The sequence below is a fragment of the Idiotropiscis lumnitzeri genome, chromosome 22 (genome assembly GCF_059441095.1).
Source record: "Idiotropiscis lumnitzeri isolate Australia: NSW breed Sydney's pygmy pipehorse chromosome 22, RoL_Ilum_1.0, whole genome shotgun sequence".
NCBI classification, from domain to species: Eukaryota; Metazoa; Chordata; class Actinopteri; order Syngnathiformes; family Syngnathidae; genus Idiotropiscis; species Idiotropiscis lumnitzeri.
Window position 1 is genome coordinate 5821697 of NC_142412.1, and position 22575 is coordinate 5844271.

The following is a 22575-nucleotide window of genomic DNA, read 5'->3' on the forward strand; positions in this document are numbered from 1 at the left end:
TTCAGCCACAGACAATTGACAGATACTACTATGCACGGTTTAAGTATTAAAAATGTTGATTATTCATTATTAAGTGGAAGTGTCTTATTTTTTTTTTTTTTTACTTCGGCATTTTTAACCAACCAAAAGAAAAACACAAAATACAACCTTCAGTTGAATATCCGAATACCAAAATAGTCAACAGCTGCAGCTTGCATTCTTATCTCGTCCATTGCATACCATAACCTCCATACAGCGTCGGCCAGGATTCCTTTGTCAAGGATGTCTTTTTACACTATATAAAGGTGGAAATTTATGGATGGCATAGATTTCAACAAAGACTCTTCTCTTTAAAGTTGTTAATGAACTTGGGTTATTACATCAGTTATGTGTGGACAAAGAGAACTGTTCTGAACTACACTACGCTTTCTCGATTGGTAGACACCAGAACAGCCCTGCGACAAATGGGGCAGGTGGAGTTTTCCGACAGCCAGCGATCGATGCAGTGTACGTGATACTCGTGGGAGCAAGGAAGCTTCCGGAGCTTGTTTCCCTCCGCGTACTCCGTTATACAGACACTGCAAGTCTTCAAGGCATCACTCTCGCCAAAGTTACGCATGGCAAGGTTGTCAATCTGTTCTTTGGTCAAAGCTACAAGCTGTGCTGCACATGCTAAGCTCATTAATGATGACACAGGCGGATTGCAGCCGAGAGGTTTGAATAAGCCTTCCAGACACAGAGGAGCGAAAAAGATGAATGCGAGAGGCAAGGAAAGTGGGTGCCCTGGGACGGCTCCCTTCCCGACGGGGCGGTGGCCATCTTCAACGGCTACACGCAGCGCACCGACTACGTGTGCAAGGTAAACTGCGAGGCGGGATTCGCTGCTACCGCTCCGTGAACTTGCTTTAGACGTGTTTGGTTTTTTAGTGCTGAAAATGCATTTTCAGCTCGCACTGTACACATTTGCTATGTGAGGCATCAGCTTCACCACTATGAGCAACAAGACAGAATTTTGTTTTAGCAAAGAGTGACCTGTATGCTCTGCAGCACGTTGAGGAAGTCGTTCATGCCAGTTAGATGCTGCACGTCCTGAAAGATGGCAACCAGCAGAGTGGGCACGATGGCCAGGGAGCGGGTCAGCGTCACCCGAGCGAAGCGGGACCAGCGCAAGTTCAAAAATCCCTGCAGGATAAAGAAAATATTCATATCGTGTGAAAAGTCCTCGAGCAGATAATCGCTATGTCTGGCAAGGCTCGCGCCATTTTTCTCGAATACTGTACGACAACTGGATTTTCATTTTTTGTTTTATTTGTCCACCTACTTTCTCCTCGTGCATGGCACGTGCATGCGTAGTCGAAATTTTTGGCTTTCCTGCTGCGCCACCGGACACTCGCAAGCGTTCGGCCGCAACATCCTCGTCCTCATCTGCCGTTGTTTTTCTAGAAAAGCCTATCCCGCCTCGACTCGCTGGGATTCGAAACCACGCCTCCAGGGGAGACTGCGACCTGAACGCAATAAAAAGTGAATAAATCGGATTTAGCTTGAGACCGTTAACCTGCATTGTGAATTTCCTGGTTGCAGAATGACCTGTTCATACAGCTGCAGACAAAAGAACTCCAAATCTGTGACGGTCTTGGAAAACAAGCTGTGATCACAAGGATCACCATATTGATTGGACTTTGCTCAAAGAATTGACGCAGGTCGGTGGCCGCCAACGGAAAGTGTTCATATTAGACGTTTAAAATATCAAATTTCTCGCCATGCCCGATGAGACTGCCAAGTTTGGTGAGTTTTTGTGCATGTAGACATAACGAGATGATAACACCCTCAGATGTATCAGATTCCGGAGCCTCCACGCGGTTGAACTTAGGGGCCACTCGGCCCACCTCGCGTCCGGGGGAGCGAAACGTCGCCGCCGGCACCGCTGCCGGCCTCCGGCGGCATTGTATTTGCCGCACGGTTCAAAATCGAGGAAACAAGTAGCAGCTTATCGTCCGGAATATACGGTAATAAAAAAAAAAAAAAAACATGATCAGAATGGGAAACAAGTGCGAAAGTAGCTTGGCGTACCTGCAATATTTTACGATTTCTTTTTTGTAACACTTGTTAACAACTTTTAAAATCGAGATGCAATGTATCACCATTACCATGAACACTGGGGAGGGGGGCTTGAAGGAACTCCAAGGGGTACGCAGGAGTTTAAATAAAACAAACACAAACAAAATCCTGAAAAATATTATTACTTTTTTTATTATTATTATTATTATTATTATTAGTGCCTGAGCAGCGACCGCTGCGAAGTCCCTGTTGTTTTTGTAGAAATTATTATTATTATTATTTTTCCGATTGTTCGATCGCATTTTTGACCCCCGAAACATGCACAAAAACTCACCAAACTTGGCAGTCTCTTGTCATACAAAAAGTCACTCAGGGCAAGAGAAAAAAAATTGTCACTTGCCCAATTGTCATTGGGCAGTAGGCGGGGTACACCCTGAACTGGTTGCCAGCCAATCGCAGGGCACACAAAGACAAACAACCATCCGCGCTCACACTCACACCTGCAATTACACTTTGGTTCAGACATGCAAGAACCTGACTGATTCGGTCGATGAAAAAATTAACAAAATAACTAAAATAACGCCACATTGGCGAGTCCGTTCTTACGTCACTTCCGCCTTTGCCCGGAGAAGCCGCTGCTGCTCCAGCAGTGGGACGTTTCCGTTTCTCCTCCCGAATTTGCAACAATGCTGTGGTTCACTCGGGCTGCAAGATTGAATGAATATAATGTCTGCATATACTAGCAGTGCTTCTCAATTATTTCAAGCCCGCCCCAGGAGGCCTGGGTTCGAACCTCGAATTTCCCCATTGTGGGACTAATAATAAAGGGAATCTTCTTCAACAAACCTACTTTTCAAATTCATGCTTTCAGGGCCAGCTTGACCACTCAACAGGACCAGTGAGCTGGCCCTTGATGGCGTCAGTGTTTTTTTTTAGTCATTCACTACCAGCCAAGTAAAAAAAATGTATCTTTGACGTATTAAGGGAAACTAATTAGACGCTGTCAATGTGACAATGATCTGAAAGAGTCCAACATTGTCTAACCAGCCAGGGCCCATCGGGCACCACATCCAGGACAGGCTCCAGAGAGGGGCCCAGTGATGTGTTGTTTATGTTGTTTTTCAGGGAACAGTGTTTGAGAGATGCAGAATGCAAGAGAAAATTTCTGGAAATCTTTCACATTTGAGGATATTCAGGCCCTGAAGACGGCTGCCGTGTTCGCTGAGCGTTTCTCTGCCGCGTCTTTGCGGTAGTTTCTCCGTACCTCTGGTTTCCCTCGGAGTGCCGTTATGACTGCGATTCCATATAAATGTATGATCACAAACTTAGCGGTTTGTTTGTTGATTATTGCCCATTGCAAATACAAACAAGAATAATTCGTCCACTCTCCTCTTCGCCCACCCTCTTCTTCGGCGCACGCCGGGCGTGGCTATTGCGGTGCCGCAGAGTCTGTCCCAGTTCATTGTTATCTGGTGCGTTCCAGGTGGCCCAGCACGACCGCTTCGCCATCCTGGCAACCATTCGGCCACATGAGGGACGGCAAGAACAAAGCAAACACATTCAAGAGAGCATTACCAGGTGCCAGGATGGCGGAGAGGTCTAAGGCGTTGCGGTCATCAAAGATGGAGGTGGTGTGAGGATGTCACAATACGAAATTCATGCGGTCTAAGGCGGTCCAGGCTTCAGGATGTCCAGAGGAGTCCGCCCCGGACGGACAAATTCTGGATGCCGCTTGTCTTGATCCCGCAGCTGATGCTGGACAATCCTGGCTACTGGTAATGCGAGCTTCGCTGTATACTTTAGACCAGAGTTGTTAAACGTATTCACATTTATTACTCAAGTAGAAGCATAGCTATTGGGATTTAATGTGGAACATGCAAACTCCACACAGGATGGCTGGAGCCGGGATTGGCCAAAGACCGAGACTTCACATAATTATTGATCAATGCATTGATTGGTTTGGGGTCTGGTGGCTTTGTCAGGGGCTGATGTGGGCTTCTTCAGTGTAGCAAGTGGCTGTAAATGTCCAGTGTAAATAAACGGCTTTGTCAAGGGTATAGGAATGCCCCTCGGCCCCTCATGACAGGGCGTCCTCGAGGTCACATGATTGATGCCGGCGACGGCCGGGTGTGGGCCCGACGCTCCAGCGCCAGCAAATGTGTACATTCAAGAGAGCATTACCAGGTGCCATATATATATATCGCGAAGGTCGCAAAAGGGCTGGTGGCGCTTCAGGGCGGCGGTGTAGTGACCAAATTCTTTTTTTAACGCTTCAATCTCCTGTAAAAAGACATCCTGAAGCCTGGGCAGTCATTAATTTGATTGTCCCATGATGCCAATTAAACTTCCTAGTGGGTCACCGTCACCTAATCCCCCAGCCGGGGAAAAGGGGGCTTCGGCTGGCAGCTTTAGTTGGTACATGAGCACATAAAGCTTGCCGGTGAAGAACTGTTGTAGGTCAGCCAGTGCGTGTGCGCTTGAGTGAGGGTGAGAAACCCAGCTGATAGACCGTGATCTTATTTTATTCTTATTTATTTATTATTTTTTTTATATTTAATTATTTACTTTGAACATATTAAATAGAATTAAAATGAAATAAAAAAAAAGATAAAATAAAAATAAAATAAAAATAAAATTAATAATAAAATTAAAAAAAAAAAAAAGGAAAAGACCACTAGACAACCTCAACCAGACTTTTTAGACAAGTAGAACAAAAAACATTATAAGCGAAGAAAATACATAAGAAGTCTGAGGTTCTAGCTAAAAAAAAATTGTCATCAATTGTGATCAAAGTATATTTTCTTGTTTAGTATTTTACAATGGGATATGTGGTTTTACCACTGCGCGACAATGTGCAAAAAAAGTGCACCAGTAACATAAATCTCCTTTACATTACACCTTATCGTTAAAGTGCACTGTCATTCCTCTACAATTAGTAAATGTTTTCTATTTCCTTTTCAAAAGCCGAACATATTGAGTATTTCCATTTAAAAAAAAAGGGCAAATGATAAGCACAGAACCCCAAATGGAACTTAAGTAACACAGGAAAACAAGACACGTTTGTCCTGGCTACTCGGTAATCTATGGTACAATTAAAATACCAAGTACAAATAATAATAAAAAGTCGACTGGAACGTACACCAAAAAGGGCGTCTTGTTCAGTCTTTATGTGAAGATACTTACCCGCCAAGCATGTGCTAGTCTCCTTCTGTTTTTCTATTTTAATATGAACAGCTTGTAACTTGGCTTTACTCTTTCCGAAGGTTAAAAAAAAAAATCTAATATATTCAGCCTGTTCTGTTATATAGGCTTTATAATGGTGACTGTTTGACCCTGGACCAGATTTTCATTAGCATGGATAGGATTAAAAAAAAAAATAATAATAAAGAAGTAAATGAAACCTCAAGCAACATAAAGTTTACATTGAGCAACACATATACAGTGAGCATTTCTGCAGCAGAGCAACCCCTGCAGGCAATAAAGCGCTGAAGTGTGTTTACGATGCACAGTGTGTGTGTGTGTTTGTTGGTGTCTGATGAAGCCAACCGGCAACTTATCTCACTTGAACAAGCGCCTGGGGAAACCGACTGTATTTCAAAGTCCACTAAAAGGTGCTTCTATACATACAGTGAACCCTCGCTACTTCGCGGTTCACCTTTCGCGGGTTCAGTGCTTCGCGGGTCTAAAAAATATTCGGGGGCATTGTAGTTTCGCCGTAGAGGAGCACCTTCCCCGGGCACGGGCGGTGCCAAGCGGCCCCTAAGTTTAACCGAATGGAAGCTCCGGAGGAGGAGGGCATGCTCGCGTCACAGTAAGCCGAAAAGGTAGGGAGGAAATTCCACAAAATGTGTATGGGGGAGGGACTGCGTCATGGCACAAATGCCGGAATCTGCACACTGTACAATGACAATAAAGGGATTTCTGATTTCTAATTGACGCTCACCCAAAAAAAAAGCCAAAATCGCCGGTCACAGGGCACAGATTGAAAAACAGCATGCGCGAGCTGAAAATGCATTTACAGCACTAAAAAACCAAACTTTTATAACAGCTAAACCAAACGTTTCCAATGTACATTCCACCTTTATATAGAGTAGAAAGGCATCCTGAAGCCTGGAAAGTCATTAATTTGATTGTCCAGTATTTCCTTCCCCTCTCTAATCTCATTGCACACTTGAGTACAATGACAAATTGATTTCTGATTCTGATTAGGCATTTGCTTTCACACGAAAGGCTAATTTAATAATAGTTACTTAATGGTGGGCAGAAAGTGCACAATGGCTTGCTCGTCAAGCTACACAGCTGTAAATATTGAGGTTGACGCGCTTGGTTATGATTGATGTGCTGGAAAGGTTGAGGAAATGTTCGTGAGCTCAACTGACCAGCCCTGTGTGATTTTCCCCCCATTATTATTATTATTGTTATTATTATTATTATTATTATTATTTATATTTATATTAATAATAATAATAGGTGGACGGTTCCTTCGGCCTGCGGGTCGACCTCTGAGCGTTGGCCGGCACCGCAGCACACACATAACCACTGACCGATTGGCAATCATGACCCGCCATCGGAGGGCCCCTGCCGGCCCCGGCCGTCTTCTCCAGGACGCTGGACGGTACCGATAACAAAAACGTGACCTTTGTGGCACATTTCACAACAGCTGGAGCTGTAACAAAGCGATTTCCATGTGTTGTAATATAAATTAGCAGGAAGACGACATCACTGGAACAGGTGCATGCCCAGTTTGTCAATGCCTTAAACTTCCTAGTGGGTCACCGTCACCTAATCCCCCAGCCGGGGAAAAAAGATTTCGGAACCCGTTAATCATCTGTGCAGTCATCCCTCGCGTATTTAAGCTTCATTATTCTATTCACGGGCACGCACACACGCACGCACCCGCAGACACGCGCTCCTGAAGCCTGGAAAGTCATTAATTTGATTGTCCAGTATTTCCTTCATGAGATATTGCAACACTTAGAAAAAGTGTACAGCGCCAGCAGACAATGAATTTTCAGCACTAAAAAAACGAAACTTCATTAACAGCTAAACCAAACTTTTCCAATGTAAATTTCCACATTTATAGAGTGTAAAAAGGCATCCTGAAGCCTGGGAAGTCATTAATTTGATTGTCCAGTATTTCCCTTATGAGATAATGCCTCACATAGCAAATAGCTAACGGTTAAATGACTACAAAAGTAGCAAACTGACTGACTGCTTTCAACCTACAGACTAAAAAATATTCATCTTAAAAAAAATGCTCCAGGAAGAACAGGATGGAAACCAAAAAAAATCATTCTGGTCTTTTATTTTATTTATTTATTTATTTATTTATTATTAGCAAGGAAATCCTCGCAGGTCCAAAATTACATGACTTCTAATCTTAATCTCTAGAGGCTAAAACAGCAAGCAATAACATGGAGGCAGAAAAAAAATTAAAGAAGGGCATGGCAACACACGGCAAAATAAATAAATCACACTTTCCGTAATATGGTGACGGTGTAGTAGACAATAAGGAGCATTCGTATGCAGAGCCAGAAGTGGAGACAGTTTTGTTATTTTTCACTAGGTATATTGAAGTTTTTTTATGTTTTATTCCCAAGTGACCAACATACCATGATGATTTTTAAACACGCAAGGATTTGTTTTTTTTTACTCGACTCAGTTGCGGAAAATAAGGTGTTCAAGTGATGACCTCAGATGTCTTGTTTGCATTAGTTTTCCATTCACTGGCCGCAACATTTTGTGCGCGTGGGCAAGTAATTTGGCCACTCGGGCAAGGCAAATTTTAGTGGCACTTCCCTATATGTTTATTTACATTTGTGGCGCACATTTTACAACCATAAACATTTTATTCTTAGAGAAAAAAAATTGTCACTTGCCCAAGTCGGGCAAGTAATTTGGCCACTCGGGCAAGGCAAATTTTAGTGGCACTTGCCCTATGGGCAAGCAGTTTTTAAAGTTAACCGCGAACCCTGCAAGCTATTTGGCTAATAATTTCTACATAAACAATAGGGACCTCGCCGCGGTCGCTGCTCGGGCCCCAATAATAATTTCCACACAAAGTCCATTGTGGTGACCCGCCCCTTTCAAGTTATCCAGCCGGGCCTTTGAGCCAATAAGAACCATGCAGGTCTCATCTCTTCGTCACATTGCTTCACTGACCGCAGTGACTAAACACATCGGCTGCGACCTGAACGCAGCGCCTTAGACCGCTCCGCCATCCTGGCAACTGGTAATGCTCTCTTGACTGTGTTTGCTTTGTTCTTGCTTGGTACTTTCAATGGGCTCTGTCTGAGGTGGGATTCGAACCCGCGCCTCCTGGGGAGACTGCGACCTGAACGCAACGCCTTAGACCGCTCCGCCATCCTGGCAACTGGTAATGCTCTCTTGACTGTGTTTCCTTTGTTATTGCTTGGGACTTTAAAAAAATTCAATCTAGGCATCGTCATCATTTTTTTTATCTGACTTTTATCAAGAACTGATTTTATAACGTGATAAGGTTCTATGTTTTGTCAAATTTAAGAATTAAAGACGTGCTTTAGCAACAGGTAGATTTTTTTTTTATACCCGAAACATCATAGCTATACATTACAAAGCATGGTAAAATCCATATTGTGCAAGCTTTTATTGGTCAAACTTAAAAAGAAAACATGTCAAGTCTTTTGTGCTTTAGATAAAAGATAGATGTTTTAAATCAGTGTCAAAAATACATTTAGTGACGCATAACATCATCTCTGATGAAAATGTGCCATTGTCCAGTGTGATGCTCCGGCCGGCTTAAGCTAAGGGAACTTTATTTGACCATCTCTAAACTTCTGAATTCAAATCTCCAACTCAGTCTTTGCAATTTTGAGTGCCTGCAGTCGTCACTGCACTCATTTTATCATGATACTAAACAAAAATATTTTTACCAATCAGCTCCTTGCATGCGTGTAATGCCTGATGGATCTCAAAGGGGGCTTTTAAGACATGATGAAATATGTCCTGCCATCTAATGGAAGAGCATTTGTTCTGTCGTTCACTCAAAAGTATGTCGCAGGGATAGGGCAAAGCTATATTTCTAATTAATAAATAAGAATTTTCAGACTAATTAAGTGAAATTAAATAGATTTCTCACAGAACCCCGGGATGATTTTGCTATTAAAAATGGAAATGAGATGATCCTCATCCACCGAAATCAACTCGTCAAACTCGTCCAGCACGGCGGGATTCGAAGCCACGCCTCCTGGGGAGACTGCGCCCTGAACGCAACGCCTTAGACCGCTCTGCCATCCTGGCAGCTTCAGCCAGAATGAAAGATTCGCTGTTGAGATTGCTGCGCTCAAATCTGGATGTAAAGTGAAAAGAGTGAGTTCAATCTACAAACTTGACCCACTATATTTGTGATTAAAATTAAAATCAGACTGGCGATTCTGTCCTAACGCCGTAGTAAAGTCATATAATATTAGTTTGAAAATCATGTTTAGGTCATAATTTTTTTGGAGTGGTCATTTTCCGTCGTTCATTAATGAAAGCGGCTAGGTTCAGGTGATCGAGTGGTTGTCTCCCCAATCCAAATGATGTTTGTTTGATCCTGAGCCCCTGCGAGCGAGGCTAAATGACGTGCTTGAGCCAAATACTGAACCCTCAGTTGCTGTTGACGCTGCGTCATTAGTAGGTCATCGATCTGCTTAGAGTTTAAAGCTCACAAGTCACAAATTATTTTTAAAGGAAGGCCTTTGAACAAGTACCTTTGAATCTGGTAACGTCCGTTTTTTCTTTTAAATTTTTCCGAGCTGGAGACGACTTTGTGGAGATTAATTAATGTATTTTTTTATCCATTATTTTTTATCAGGAATAAAACGCCTGGTTGTTGCACTCATTTTGCTAACAGTGTTTTGTGCTCAACCAGACCCAAAGTCAAATTATATTTATTATAACAATCTCTGAATCAAGCGTAGCAATAGAAATAGATTGGTCAAGTTTCCTGACAACCTCAGCAATGGACATATGGAAGGCTGTTGGCGGGCGCGGCGCGGCTCATTTTTAAAGTTTGCCAGTGACAGGAGTCTTTGACATTCATGTGATCCTTCATGAGATCAAGAAGGCACTTCAAATACCCATATGCTTTTCTTTTGTCAACCCTCCAAATCGACCCAACACATACGCACGAGTGTTATTCAGTTCCCTCAGCAGTTTTAACTGTTGTGTGCTTGGCCAGTCTCGCTCTCTCACTGATTTGGAAAATTCACATGAGAGATTGTTGTTATTTTATAGCATCTTCAGGATGTCTCCACTGACATGACGACCAATGATTTATTTCTCAACAAAATGCGTCTACGATTCTGTGATGGGGTGTGAAATTATGATCGTATATCATTCTCCAGTAGTGTTAAACATGATGATGGATGGCGGACAATTTGATAGGGAGTAGGTCGAAGTCACATTCCTGTCATTTCCATCTCAAAATGTCGTTCCATTAATTGAATTACCGTAGTACATCCGTCGCCAAACTGAAGTATGGAACATTAGATGTTTTTTTTTCGTTTTGCATGACCTTTAACCTTTCATGTTCGGTTTCAACAAAATTGTATCTCTTATCAGTTTCCCTGTTTCATGAGTTGCTGCCGGGGGCACAAAGGAGGAGTTCAGAGAGGAATTTCACCGTCAGGGGCAATCCCAAACTTTTGTTTCCAGGACATTGTAACACTCTGGGCTGGTTTATTGTTGTTCTTATTGCAATTTTACTGCATTCAGTCTTCCTCAAGACTGAATATGTTCTCGTGTTTGCCAAATAGTTAATCCTAGTTTCTCACTTTAGCTTTGCACAGTCAATATATGAACTTTTTCAACTGCACAATCACTTCTTTGAGGTCTAATTATCAATTGTTTACCATAGTCAGACTTTGCCGTCAAAGAGACCGGTTCCTTAACCATATGTTAACGTTTTCATCACTCAGGGCTTTTCCGTGTTGACAAATCACATTCCACGGAACATGCATTCATCCTTTTATGATCTTGGATGTCTCTATTTAAATTACCCCTTTTTGCAATTAAGATTAATTTCACCCCAATGATTATGTAGCCAATTAAACACTGACTTACACGCGTTAAGATGGTAATTACAATCATTTGACAAAATACTACTGAACAGGTGTGACGTAAACATAAGTCAGTAAGTCATAATTCACCTGCAATATTAAGGCGAACACATTTTTCACCTTTCATGAAACAATTATATGAAAATGTGGACTGCAATTCTTATCATACCAACATTGTTTTTGCTACGGAAATGCTAAGATGCTCTCACACATGATTTAAATTTGTTTTGCATTCACGTCAACTTACTCAACGGCTCTCTTGTACACATCAATGCTGCCAGGATGGCAGAGCGGTCTAAGGCGTTGCGTTCAGGTCGCAGTCTCCCCAGGAGGCGTGGGTTCGAATCCCACCTCAGACAGCGCCCATTGAAAGTACCAAGCAAGAACAAAGGAAACACAGTCAAGATAAATAATTTACAAACTGTTTCCACCTTTAATGTGACCGTTAAAAACAAACTCCAATGTTTTAAGGAAAAAAGAAAGAAAACCTGGTTGCATAAATATGCACGCTGCCATATATTTTTATTGTCTTGGAGTAAACAGATCCTGCTGATGCCGTGAAAGCACTCTTCACAACATTGCTTGTGCTGGAAGATTTGAGTATTAATATGTTAGGAAAAGCCCCCTGAAACAGCAAGGGTGTGCACACTTTTGCAACCACATTATGTCAGTTGTTTATTTTTGACATCTTCCGACCTCAACGACTTGGAAGCACTCACACCCAACACTCTGTTGTGGCTGAAGGTCAAACCTGAGTTACCTCCATTTTAATGTTAAATGTGGAAAAGTATAAAATCACAACATTTGATATGGAAGTTGTGCCAAAAAGTACTGAAAATAGTTTAGTGTCTCAGATTTGGTTCATTTTGAATTTCCGCACAAAAGGATTTTGCTTGGCGCTCATATGAGATCGCAATCAGATACTGCTCGGAGTCTGGAAGGGGGGGCCGAATGGGTTTTTAGGCCAACAATTTTTATGAGTTAGGTCGGAGGGTCGAGGCCGGAAGAGTATCGGGATAGCGGGTGGGGGACTGACCAGCAAAAAAGGATCAAGTGCCCTCTGCTAACAACATAGCTACAAACATTCAGCATTGTCAAGCTAGCAACTTTTACCACCTCTCCAGAACTATTTTTCAAATACGTGACTTGGAACTTTATCATAATCATTAGCTTTCCCTGGAAAAATTGTGAAAATGATCCTCATACATGATTTTCTGTTGCAGCCTATTTTCATCATTTGGACTGCTCCAAGTTGCTAACAACGGATCAGTATGACCAGATCCGTGTGTATTCCTCCTCTGATTGGTCCAAGCCTCAGCACGTTATCCAGCATCCACACAGACATTTTCAACATCTCTCACCCATCAAGGTTGGTTGTCTCGACAGTGACTTTCCGCTCCAAGAATTCTCCCAAATGTGCCTGATTTGTGTTAGGAAAAATTTACCAAGCCAAACTTGTTTTGTCAACATTTCTGCAGGCTACATGGCATCCTGTTTATGACCTTATTGTGGCGGGTCGTTACCCGGATGACAGGGTTTGCCTGGGCGACCAGAGAACGATTGACGTCTTTGATTCCAACACGGCCGCTTGGCACCGCCCGTGCCCGGGGACGGTGCTCCTCTACGGCTTAACTGCCACGCACGCCGGCCGGAGCCCTGGTACGGTCCGAACCGCGCGGCAAGAACCTTAGAAGCTTCACTTCGCTCGATGGGAAATATGCATGAGAACATGTTTTATCAAAAAGAAAATCTAAATTCTTCTGACACTGTGGTCCAATTGTCATTTTGTAAGGATGGTTAAATAAATTGCGACGCTTCCTGAACAGCCACCCAAACAATATGTCACCTGCTGATGTTTTCCAGCGTAATGTTTAGTGTAGCTTAAAACGTCATAAAATCCGAAACGTTGGAAGTTTTTCTTGCAGTGAGTGCGCTTCTTTTCATGGCTCAGCACCAGTAAATATTTTTAAATTAAAAAAATGTAAATTAATTGAAGGCCGCACTGAGTGTGACCAGTAGGGGCGCTCTATAGTTCAGAAAATACGCAAAATAAATCTCGATTTTTTTTTTTCTCTTGGGTTTGTTCTGTTTTAATTAGCAAAGTTGTTGCCATGTTAAAAGGCACTGTAAATGAATAAATAAATAAGGAATGCCACCTTTCATTTCACAGGGCACACCGGACGGCGTACCAGCATTGCTTGGTACTTTCAATGGGCTCTGTCTGAGGCGGGATTCGAACCAACGCCTCCAGGGGAGACTGCGACCTGAACGCAACGCCTTACACAGGGCTCCAGCAATGTGGCTGGCTTAGAGGGAAAGGGGGCAAATATATATATTTTTTTTTGGAGGGGGAAAAAAACGGTGCTGGATGGGCAATTACTCGGTTGCATTTGCCTCTGAGCCATTGGTCATTGTTGTTATTTGACAGACGTTCTGGTTTTCAAGCCCGCGGTGTCTGTGGCATCTCGCAAAACAAAACGAAAAAAAACAAAAAACAAACGCGCACACACACACCATCTGAACGGTAAAGATGGAAAGTGGCATGACTAAACGGCGGCCAGCAAGGCTCGCGTGGCCTGCCATGAAAGCCCTTAAATTCTCCGGAAAGGGGGAAAGGGGAGGGGGGTCGGGTGGGGAGAGGTCATCACAGTGGAGCATTTTGAATCTCTCCTAGCCATTAAATGCACCTTCCACAATGCACAAACTAAAACAATCACAAATGGTTGGCTTTCCCTAAGCATTAATAGGAACTTTTCGGAAGGATCTTGGCGTCAAAATGCAGATTGCAGGGAGAGATGAGATGAGAATTGCTAAATATAACCATCTGTTTCTGCCACAGTCCTCACTCTCTCTCTCTCTACCCGTAGCGGTCGCTGCTCGGGCCGCTTGGCACCGCCCGTGCCCGGGGAAGGTTCTCCTCTACGGCTTAACTGCCACGCACGCCGGCCGGAGCTCTGGTACTGTCCGAACCGCGCGAAACGTCGCCACCGATCGTGTCCGGGGGAACGTGCTCTTCTTCGTCCACTCTCCTCTTCGCCCACGCTCTTCTTCGGCGCACACCGGCCGTCTAACCGCTCCAGCGCCCCGTCGTGCCGCTCGGCGAAACTACAATGCCCCCGAATATTTTTTAGACCCGCGAAGCACTGAACCCGCGAAAGGTGAACCGCCAAGTAGCGAGGGTTCACTGTATGTATAAGACCAAGACCTACAAAAAAGTCTCTTGGAGCAATGAGCTAGGTTTTACAGGAAGTTGGCCATTTTGAATTTACTTAAAAGGGGGCGGGTCACCACAATGGACTTTGTGTAGAAATTATAATTGGGGCCCGAGCACAACTTCCTGCGTCCACGCTTATCATGCTATTTGTCAACTCATCACGTTTTCGCACCTTTTATTGGGAGACAAATTGAAGCGTCGCTAGCATACTGGAGCTATTTAATTAAAGTAGGAAGAACAAGAGAAAAATAGGAATCAAACAAAGTAGAAAGAGACTTTTTATTGCGTGATTTATGTTTTTTTTTTTGCGGGTTTGCTATTCCAGGACAGATTGTGAATTCTTGTTGTTGGATAGTTTAACTTGGAAAAAAAAAAATTTTGCCCACCCGGACCTCCACTCCGACTCCAAAGTGTACACACCCCCTTGTACCTGATTCTCCAGACGATTCTTCAAAAAGGCGGCAACATTTTGCGCGGCTACGTCTGTATGTCGTCAACCAGACCTCTTGGTTTTGCCTCAAAATAAGGACGTTAAGTTTCTCCTGACTGTGTTTGCTTTGTTCTTGCATGGTACTTTCATTTTCACCCGTTTTGTCTTTTCAGATACTCCTGGGCCAGTTGACGGTCCCATTCGTTTCACCGGCATCACAGCCGAAAAGTGCTCAGTGTGGTGGAATCCGCTGCTACGAACGCGTCGTCTCCTCCGGAGCTCTCGCACGAAACGAAATGTCGCGGAGCAATGAGCTAGGTTTTACAGGAAGTCGGCCATTTTGAATTTACTTAAAAGGGGGCGGGTCACCACAATGGACTTTGTGTAGAAATTATTATTGGGGCCCGAGCAGCGACCGCGGCGAGGTCCCTATTGTTTATGTAGAATATATTATTAGGGCCCGAGCAGCGACCGCTACGAGGTCCCCATTGTTTTTGTGGAAATTATTATTATTATTATTATTAGGGCCCGAGCAGTGACCACCCAATTGACCACAAAAGAAATAAAAAAAATCATCAGGCTTCAGGATGCCTTTTTACACTCTATAAATGTGATCCACAGTCAAGTTGCAGAGCGCCTCCCATCTAGGAAATACAACCTGAGGCTTGCACTTAAGATTTCCTTCGCCGCAATGGACTACTACAGTCACAAGTTCTCCTCATTTGCAACTACTGTCCCAAAATTACACTTAGATATAGAAATTTTCAAAAGAGCAGCCCCGGCAGAACGAGAAAACATCTGCTCGTGGCGTCCAAAGTGGGATTTCACACACACACACAAAAATAAGATGGCGGCAAACAGAATGACCGAAAAAAAAGTTTAGGAGACAATTTGATCACCGTGTCGTAAACAATAGAAAACAGCACAGAATTGTACATAATGGTTGCATAAGCCGAAGCATTTGCAATCTATTCCAAGAAATGCGCGTTCAGGTCGCAGTCTCGTTACGGTAACGCCCTCGAAATTTTTCGCCATGCCCGATGAGACTGCCCATACAATGTACAGTATAGCGAGCTGACGAACAGCGGGACATTTAGGTCGAACATCTTCCGCACAGCAACGAGGTTCTTCGGTCAAACCTCTGCTTAAGTTGGTTTTATTCTACTTTAGTTTTATTGTTTCCATGTCATTTTGTCGTTTTCGTGATTGGATGGACACGCAGGCGCACGTCACTCTCATAAGGGAAATATTGGACAATCAAATTAATGGCTGCCCAGGCTTCAGGATGTCTTTTTACATACTGATGCCAGACACTGCTTGTGATAAGGGAAAAGGGATTATCTGACTGATGAGGCTACCCAAACTTTTGCACTGGGATGGCAGGATGTGGTCTCCACCTTTATATAGTGTAGAAAGGCATCCTGAAGCCTGGAAAGTCATTAATTTGATTGTCCATATGTGGTGAACTTCCACACTTCCTCGAAAGCTTTGAACGTGACAAAAATAAAACATCTGTCAGTTCATCATCTCTTGTCTTACAGCCCCAAGATCATTCGGCCCTATGTCGATGTCAAGTCTTTGACACTCGCTGATCTAAACTCTTGTAAAACACTCTAACATCTCTCACTATATGCTGAATTGATGTCATGACCAATAGCGTTTCATCGTTTGGAAAACCTAAAAGACAAAAGTCCAACATCATTGTATCATGACGGTATCATTGTCGGTGACAAAATATCGTGATCGTTTGGTACTGTGGTAGGTGTGCTTAATGTTGCATCCAGCTTGTTTTCTGAGTGCATACCTGCGAGATGGGCTGATTGACGTACACCCAGCCGGTCAGCGGGTTTACCCTAAGGTACTCCGGCTGCTCACTGGACATGGAGTATGTGATGGCGGCATGCCGACCAACAAATTTCTTTGCCGAGCACAAAAGACGGTTACTCGCAGCTCGGACCAAACGGCGCTGTACATTCGTATGCTAGGTAAGTTTTTCCTTGACAAAGTGGCCCTCTCGCACGTTTCAAAGGGGGACCGGGTCCCGTCCGTTTGGTGCCGTCTTTAAAAAGGAGACATTTAATTTTGTGGGGGCGAGTGTGGCGCTATGCGATAAATGGATACATAGAAATGGTTGCCCCCCCCCGAAATTTTATTGTCGTTGGGCTGAATGTCATGTTCATTCGGAGGTCAAGCAAAAGGTTCTTGGTAAACTATACCTCTAAAGAGTCAAACATCAGTAAAAGTCCACATCACATAAACAAGAGAAAGCGGAGCAAAGCAATTGAAGGTTTTTATTTTTGAACAAATAACAATTACTGGCCAGTGTGTTCTGATCCACAGAGAAATCACGTCCGTGTGGGAGACCAACTCTTCTTCAAGGTGCTGAAACGACTTCGTTGGGACAAGTGAATGCTGAGATGGCCCTCGCCAGATGATTGCAGTGACCCCGACGGCAGCAAAGGTCGCGGGGCGTGGCAGCTGGATCCACCAGTTGCAGTACAAGCTTCTCCGGTTTCCAGCTAAAGGCCGAGCAACGCGAATTAATCCTCTGATAAATTTATGCTTTTTAGGATGCATGATCAAAAGAGTTCTGGCAGAGTGTCCCTTCAATGCCATTCATTCTAGCCAAATGACTCAATGTTCATTAATAGAAAAGATAGCAAGGCTTCAGTCACATAACATCAAGAAGCTAAATGAGAAAGCAATTGACATATTTAATTAAATTATTTGTTTATATAAACCTAGTAGATGGTTTGGCAGCAACCAGTGAAAAATCAAGAATGGCAACATGGGAACGTCCATCTACGGGCCACCCCTTCATGTTCTCCCCCCCCCCCCCACAATGGAATCCATTTCACATTTTGTCAATGGAAATGTCATTTAAAATTAATTTTCATTAATTATAAGGACCTTGCTCTTTTCGTTACATTTTTCAACCTCTTCAAACAGTTTCGCTCTTTTATTTGTATTTTTTCAATTTTGTTTTTAAGTACAGATACTTCTACATTGAACTTTTTTTTCTTGTACACACAAGCCTTCATAAATTAGTTGGGCCTGACCGGTGCTAAGCGTTGTTGGTGTATATATATATATATATATATATTTAAGCAAACATACACAATATATTTTAGACATGATGACAATTCAGTTCTGAATTACTCGTGCTATAGTTGGTTTAATTTCTCGCACTAGAAGTGGCATTCATGCTGCATTTTGAAAGGCGACGCCCGAGAAAAGTCATTTAGCGGCTCACATAAAACACAGCCGCGTTGCCCTTTTATTTCTGGAGCGCTCGTTCACTCCCGCCACACGATTAGTGATCAATGTGTCGCTTATTCTTATCACGCTAACAAGTGACCAGAGAGATACCCCAGATCGATCTCACCTTGTGATTAATTGAACAACTCAATTTCACATCCGGACGACAAGGCGATAATGATTGCAATAATATTTTGGCAGTTACCCCGTTCATATAGTATTTCGGAAACAAAAATTTTTAGCCCCAGTGTTTGTCCCAGGTCTTAAGATGCTTCCCTCCTACATTCCAAAAACAACAACTCTAAATTGCCCTTAGGTATGAGTGTGAGGTTGTTCGTCTATGCCCTGCGATGGCTGGCAACCAGTTCAGGGTTTACCCCGCCTACTGCCCAAAGATGGCTGGGATAGGCTTCAGCACCCCCCGGGACCCTTGTGAGGAGAAGTGGTACAGATAATGAATGGATAAAAGGCTTATTTTGCCTCTCAATTGCGTCTTCATACAGCCCTTTATGTTTTGTGTACACAAGATTGTCTCAAAGATTAATTTCTGACATTGATTGAATAATTGTTTTTTTTTTTTTAATCTATTTTGGAATTTATTTCCGTCTTTCGCCGCACTCGCCTCACCCGATCTCATGAAGGAAATACTGGACAATCAAATTAATGACTTTCCAGGCTTCAGGATGCCTTTCTACACTATATAAAGGTGGAAATTTACATTTGAAACGTTTGGTTTAGCTGTTATAAGAATTCACCAAGCGTTGGATTGCTGGGTTCGAATCCCACCTCAGACTATTTACAAAACTCATTTTGCATATAATTAAGCAGTAAATTATACTTGAGCCATCGTTTAAGGCCATGTTGTTCTTCACCTGCAGCAGAGCCGTCCAATGGACTTGGCTAGTTGAGAAATTTGAAAATGGAGCAATGAGCTAGGTTTTACAGGAAGTCGGCCATTTTGAATTTACTTAAAAGGGGGCGGTCGCCAACATTATCTATTCTTTTCATCTCGCTCCCTTCTCCAAGGGTGGGTCTCATCATCTTTATTTACCCCGAGGCGAGGTCCCTATTGTTTATGTAGAAATTATTATTAGGGCCCGAGCAGCGACCGCTAAAATACAGTCGATTGAAATCACATTTTGCCATGCTTGGTCATTTATAGCTGTGCAGCCTGGCAAATCAATTTCCCACTCCCACACACACTCAGCGCTCAATCTAATCACATCATCACATCTTCACATGACGGGAAACCCCCCTGAAAAGGGAAAAAAAAACACATGGACGAAGGCCGAAGAAGCGGTGTGGTAATAAATACACAAATTTGGCCGGCCCTCGGGCACGGAGCTCCGGGTGAATTTTACAAATTTCTTCTAAGTCCCCTTTCCAGCGGGGAACTTTGAAACATTGTATCCGACCGTGGAAGGCTGTTGGCGGGAAGGAACCCATGCTAAGTGGGGCAAGTTGCTTTACAAAAAGCGAGGTGAAACACTCAACCAGGGCTGCTCTAATCTCGTCTTCATCTTCCAGTCAAATTCCGTCCCACAATGGGGAAATTCGAGATTCGATCCAGGGTGCACCGCGCCTCTTGCCCAATAAACACTTTGAAGTATTTACAAACTATATCCAAATAATTATTCATGTCGGGACTGTGCTTTACAAATGATGGATTTTATTATATTAATTCCAAGATATTATTTAAGAAAAATTCACGCCCTCATGGAACATCAGCTGATAAAGACGGGCCACTCTTAAGTCATCACAGAGACTCGCCGAAACATGTCAGGTAAAACATTAACCTAAAACATAATTGTCTGCCTCTGCTACATACGGCAGTCTTTGCATGTGTTCATAAATTATCGGAGGAGGGCGCCAAGCGGCCTCATTTCAACAGCCAGAACTGCGTGAATATCACCAAGATGTTTACCGACGTCTAAAGTGGAAAACTCTCCAGTCAGGAAAAGAAAAGTGCCTGATCAGCACAAACAAGCAGAATATGCATTCAAATTTCTCAACACAATGGTAGACAAAATATTAACATTTTTTACTATTTGGTTTCTAATTCAAATTGAGAGTGGCACCCTCCTGTGGATTCATTTCTGCTCTTCATCTAGACGGCATATCTCGTGGACTGATGTCCACTAACGGCGTCGCTACTACCGATTGGATGGCTTAGTGAGTCCGTAGATGGGCGACCTGTAAAAACGGGAAGCCCTCATTTGGGCAAAATAATAATTTTTTTTTTTTTTAGGGGCGGGGTAAAATCGTGAACACTACATCAAAAACAAAAAGACTCAAGACAATGATCTTACTCTCGCTATTTTTATGGAGGAGTGCAGAGCCAAAAAGAAGTCCACAGGTTCTAGAGCGTTCTCTATTCGGGCACCAATGCTTTGGAAAAACATTTTCTAGCATTTAATGACAAGGACCGCGCGCCGAGCTACCGCGATTCCGGTTCCTCGAACCTGCGCCCACCGACGAGCCTCATGTGATTCAAATATCAAGTCAGTTGAGAATTACGTGTGAAAGTGATCAGGCTGATAAGCTCTCTGATTAAGAGACGGGGCAAAAGTGCAACATCAGTGTGCATCTCCGTTTCAGAGACGTGGCCGTGAAACGTTCACAAGTTTCCAGTTCGGCATACTCGAAATATTTATCGTCCATCGACATCCATCATAAACATTTACATAGACATCGACATCTAACCAACCTTTACATAGACATCTTACACACATCTCGATAACGATAAATGCACGATAAATTCCCACCGGCGATGCCGGACGACAAGTGGATCGGCTCCATAAAGATACTGGCGGCATCCGAGCCAGAGACGGCAGAAAACCTGGATTCTGACGTCATTTGCAACTTGCTTGCTCCGTCACTGTAACTGCGTTTTCAGTGCAGTTTAAGGAAGAGGCACGTTGACAAGATATGAGAGGCATTATCTCATAAAGGAAATATTGGACAATCGAATTAATGACTGCCCAGGCTTCAGGATGTCTCCCCAGGAGGCGTGGGTTCGAATCCCACCTCAGACAGAGCCCATTGAAAGTACCAAGCAATAACAAAACAAACAAAGTCACTATCAGGTGGCTGTACCGTGTTGCCAGGCAGATTTCACATTCTTTCCCTCGGAGCTTTCGGATTATTCCCCTGCGAGCGTCTGTGCTGTGAGAACGAGACCATGGAAAAGACACTTTGGCTAATGTGCTAACATGCAATTTGAAATACCCCAAGGGGATCAGGCCCAATGGTCGAGGGAGTTGCTCAGTTTATACAATAGGCGCATTGCATTACAAGGCGCCCTGTTAGTTTTGGGGAAATCTTCGGACGTTAAAGCGAGCTGGAGAGCTAGGCCTTTCTCTATCAGAGCAAAAAGCCAAAGATGTCAAACTTGGTACTGATACTAGATCCTGCGGTGGAGAGACAATGATTGTCCAGTATTTTCCCGAATTCTTACCAGGTGGTATGCGGATCGCAGGTCGAGTTTGGAAAACACTGCCGCCGTTTGCAGCGGGAAACAATTATTAATAGCACAAAACACATTTCCCTCCTATCACTCCTCTTCGCCCACGCTCTTCTTCGGCGCACGCCGGCCGTCTAACCGCTCCAGCGCCCCGTAGATGCAAACATACCAAATTGGGCACTGGATTTAGTTTTAAAATCGCTGCATTGGCAGGTTCCTCAAGTAATGAATCAATCAGCCGAAGCAGCTGAGAGTCCTCACCAGATCCCCCCCGAACGACTAATCCCGCCGTTTCATCACAATTGTGGCAAAAACAGTAATTCAAGTCGGAAAAGCTTGTCTGAGAGTGGAACTCCTTACCATCGGGAGAGTAATACTTCCTCATCACAGCCCCATCTTTCAGATATAGTAGGCCTTAAGACGCAATTGAACTTGGATAGCGCGGGTCATAAGCCCGCGTTGATTAAGTCAAGGTGGAAATTTACATTGGAAACGTTTGGTTTAGCTGTTATAAAAGTTTGGTCTATTAATTACTGTTTAATAACTTCAAATAATTGTGAATTCTCGAATGACTCTGAGGTCGAACAAATCGGAGTTCGAACAAAAAAAAAAGAGTGTGAGAAGGGAAATTTACATTGGAAACGTTTAGTTTAGCTGTTAATGAAGTTTAGTTTTTTTAGTGCTGAAAATTCACTGAGTGGGAACTGAACCAGCGCAGCCCACACACAACTAAGGCGAGTGTACCACTCTTTTGTGACAGCTCAGACACTCAATTGACACGCTTGTTTTGGATTCACATGTCTCATCGGGCATGGCGAAAAATTTGATTCTCATCCACGCCAATAAGCTGAACCTCAGCAAATATGAGAATAACCAAATGGCAAAGCTCATTGCTGAAGTATTTATACTTGGTTACTTACCACCACTGCTAAGGAAGAGCATAATCCATTAAGTATGAAGACTGACTGACAATCTGTGTACAGTTGAAATTCTCTTGGACTCCCTCGATCCCAGACGCACCCTCACACAAGATGACAACCCTGCATCCCCACTGTGACGACAAATCGGAGCCTCTAAAAATACTCGGCCATTT

At 43.4% G+C, this 22575-nt stretch overlaps 1 long non-coding RNA gene across 2 annotated transcripts; it reads left to right on the top strand.

Annotated features, from left to right (window-relative positions):
• Positions 1–606: 606 nt before the first annotated feature.
• LOC148316172 (uncharacterized) lies at positions 607–17819 on the top strand. Of its 2 annotated transcripts, XR_015840285.1 has the most exons (5): positions 607–838; positions 12341–12486; positions 12596–12776; positions 13288–15186; positions 15243–17819. It is a non-coding gene; the product is annotated as an uncharacterized LOC148316172 (long non-coding RNA). The 2 variants fall into 2 exon arrangements; XR_015840284.1 differs by having other exon boundaries at positions 671–838; positions 13288–17819.
• The last annotated feature ends 4756 nt before the right edge of the window (positions 17820–22575 follow it).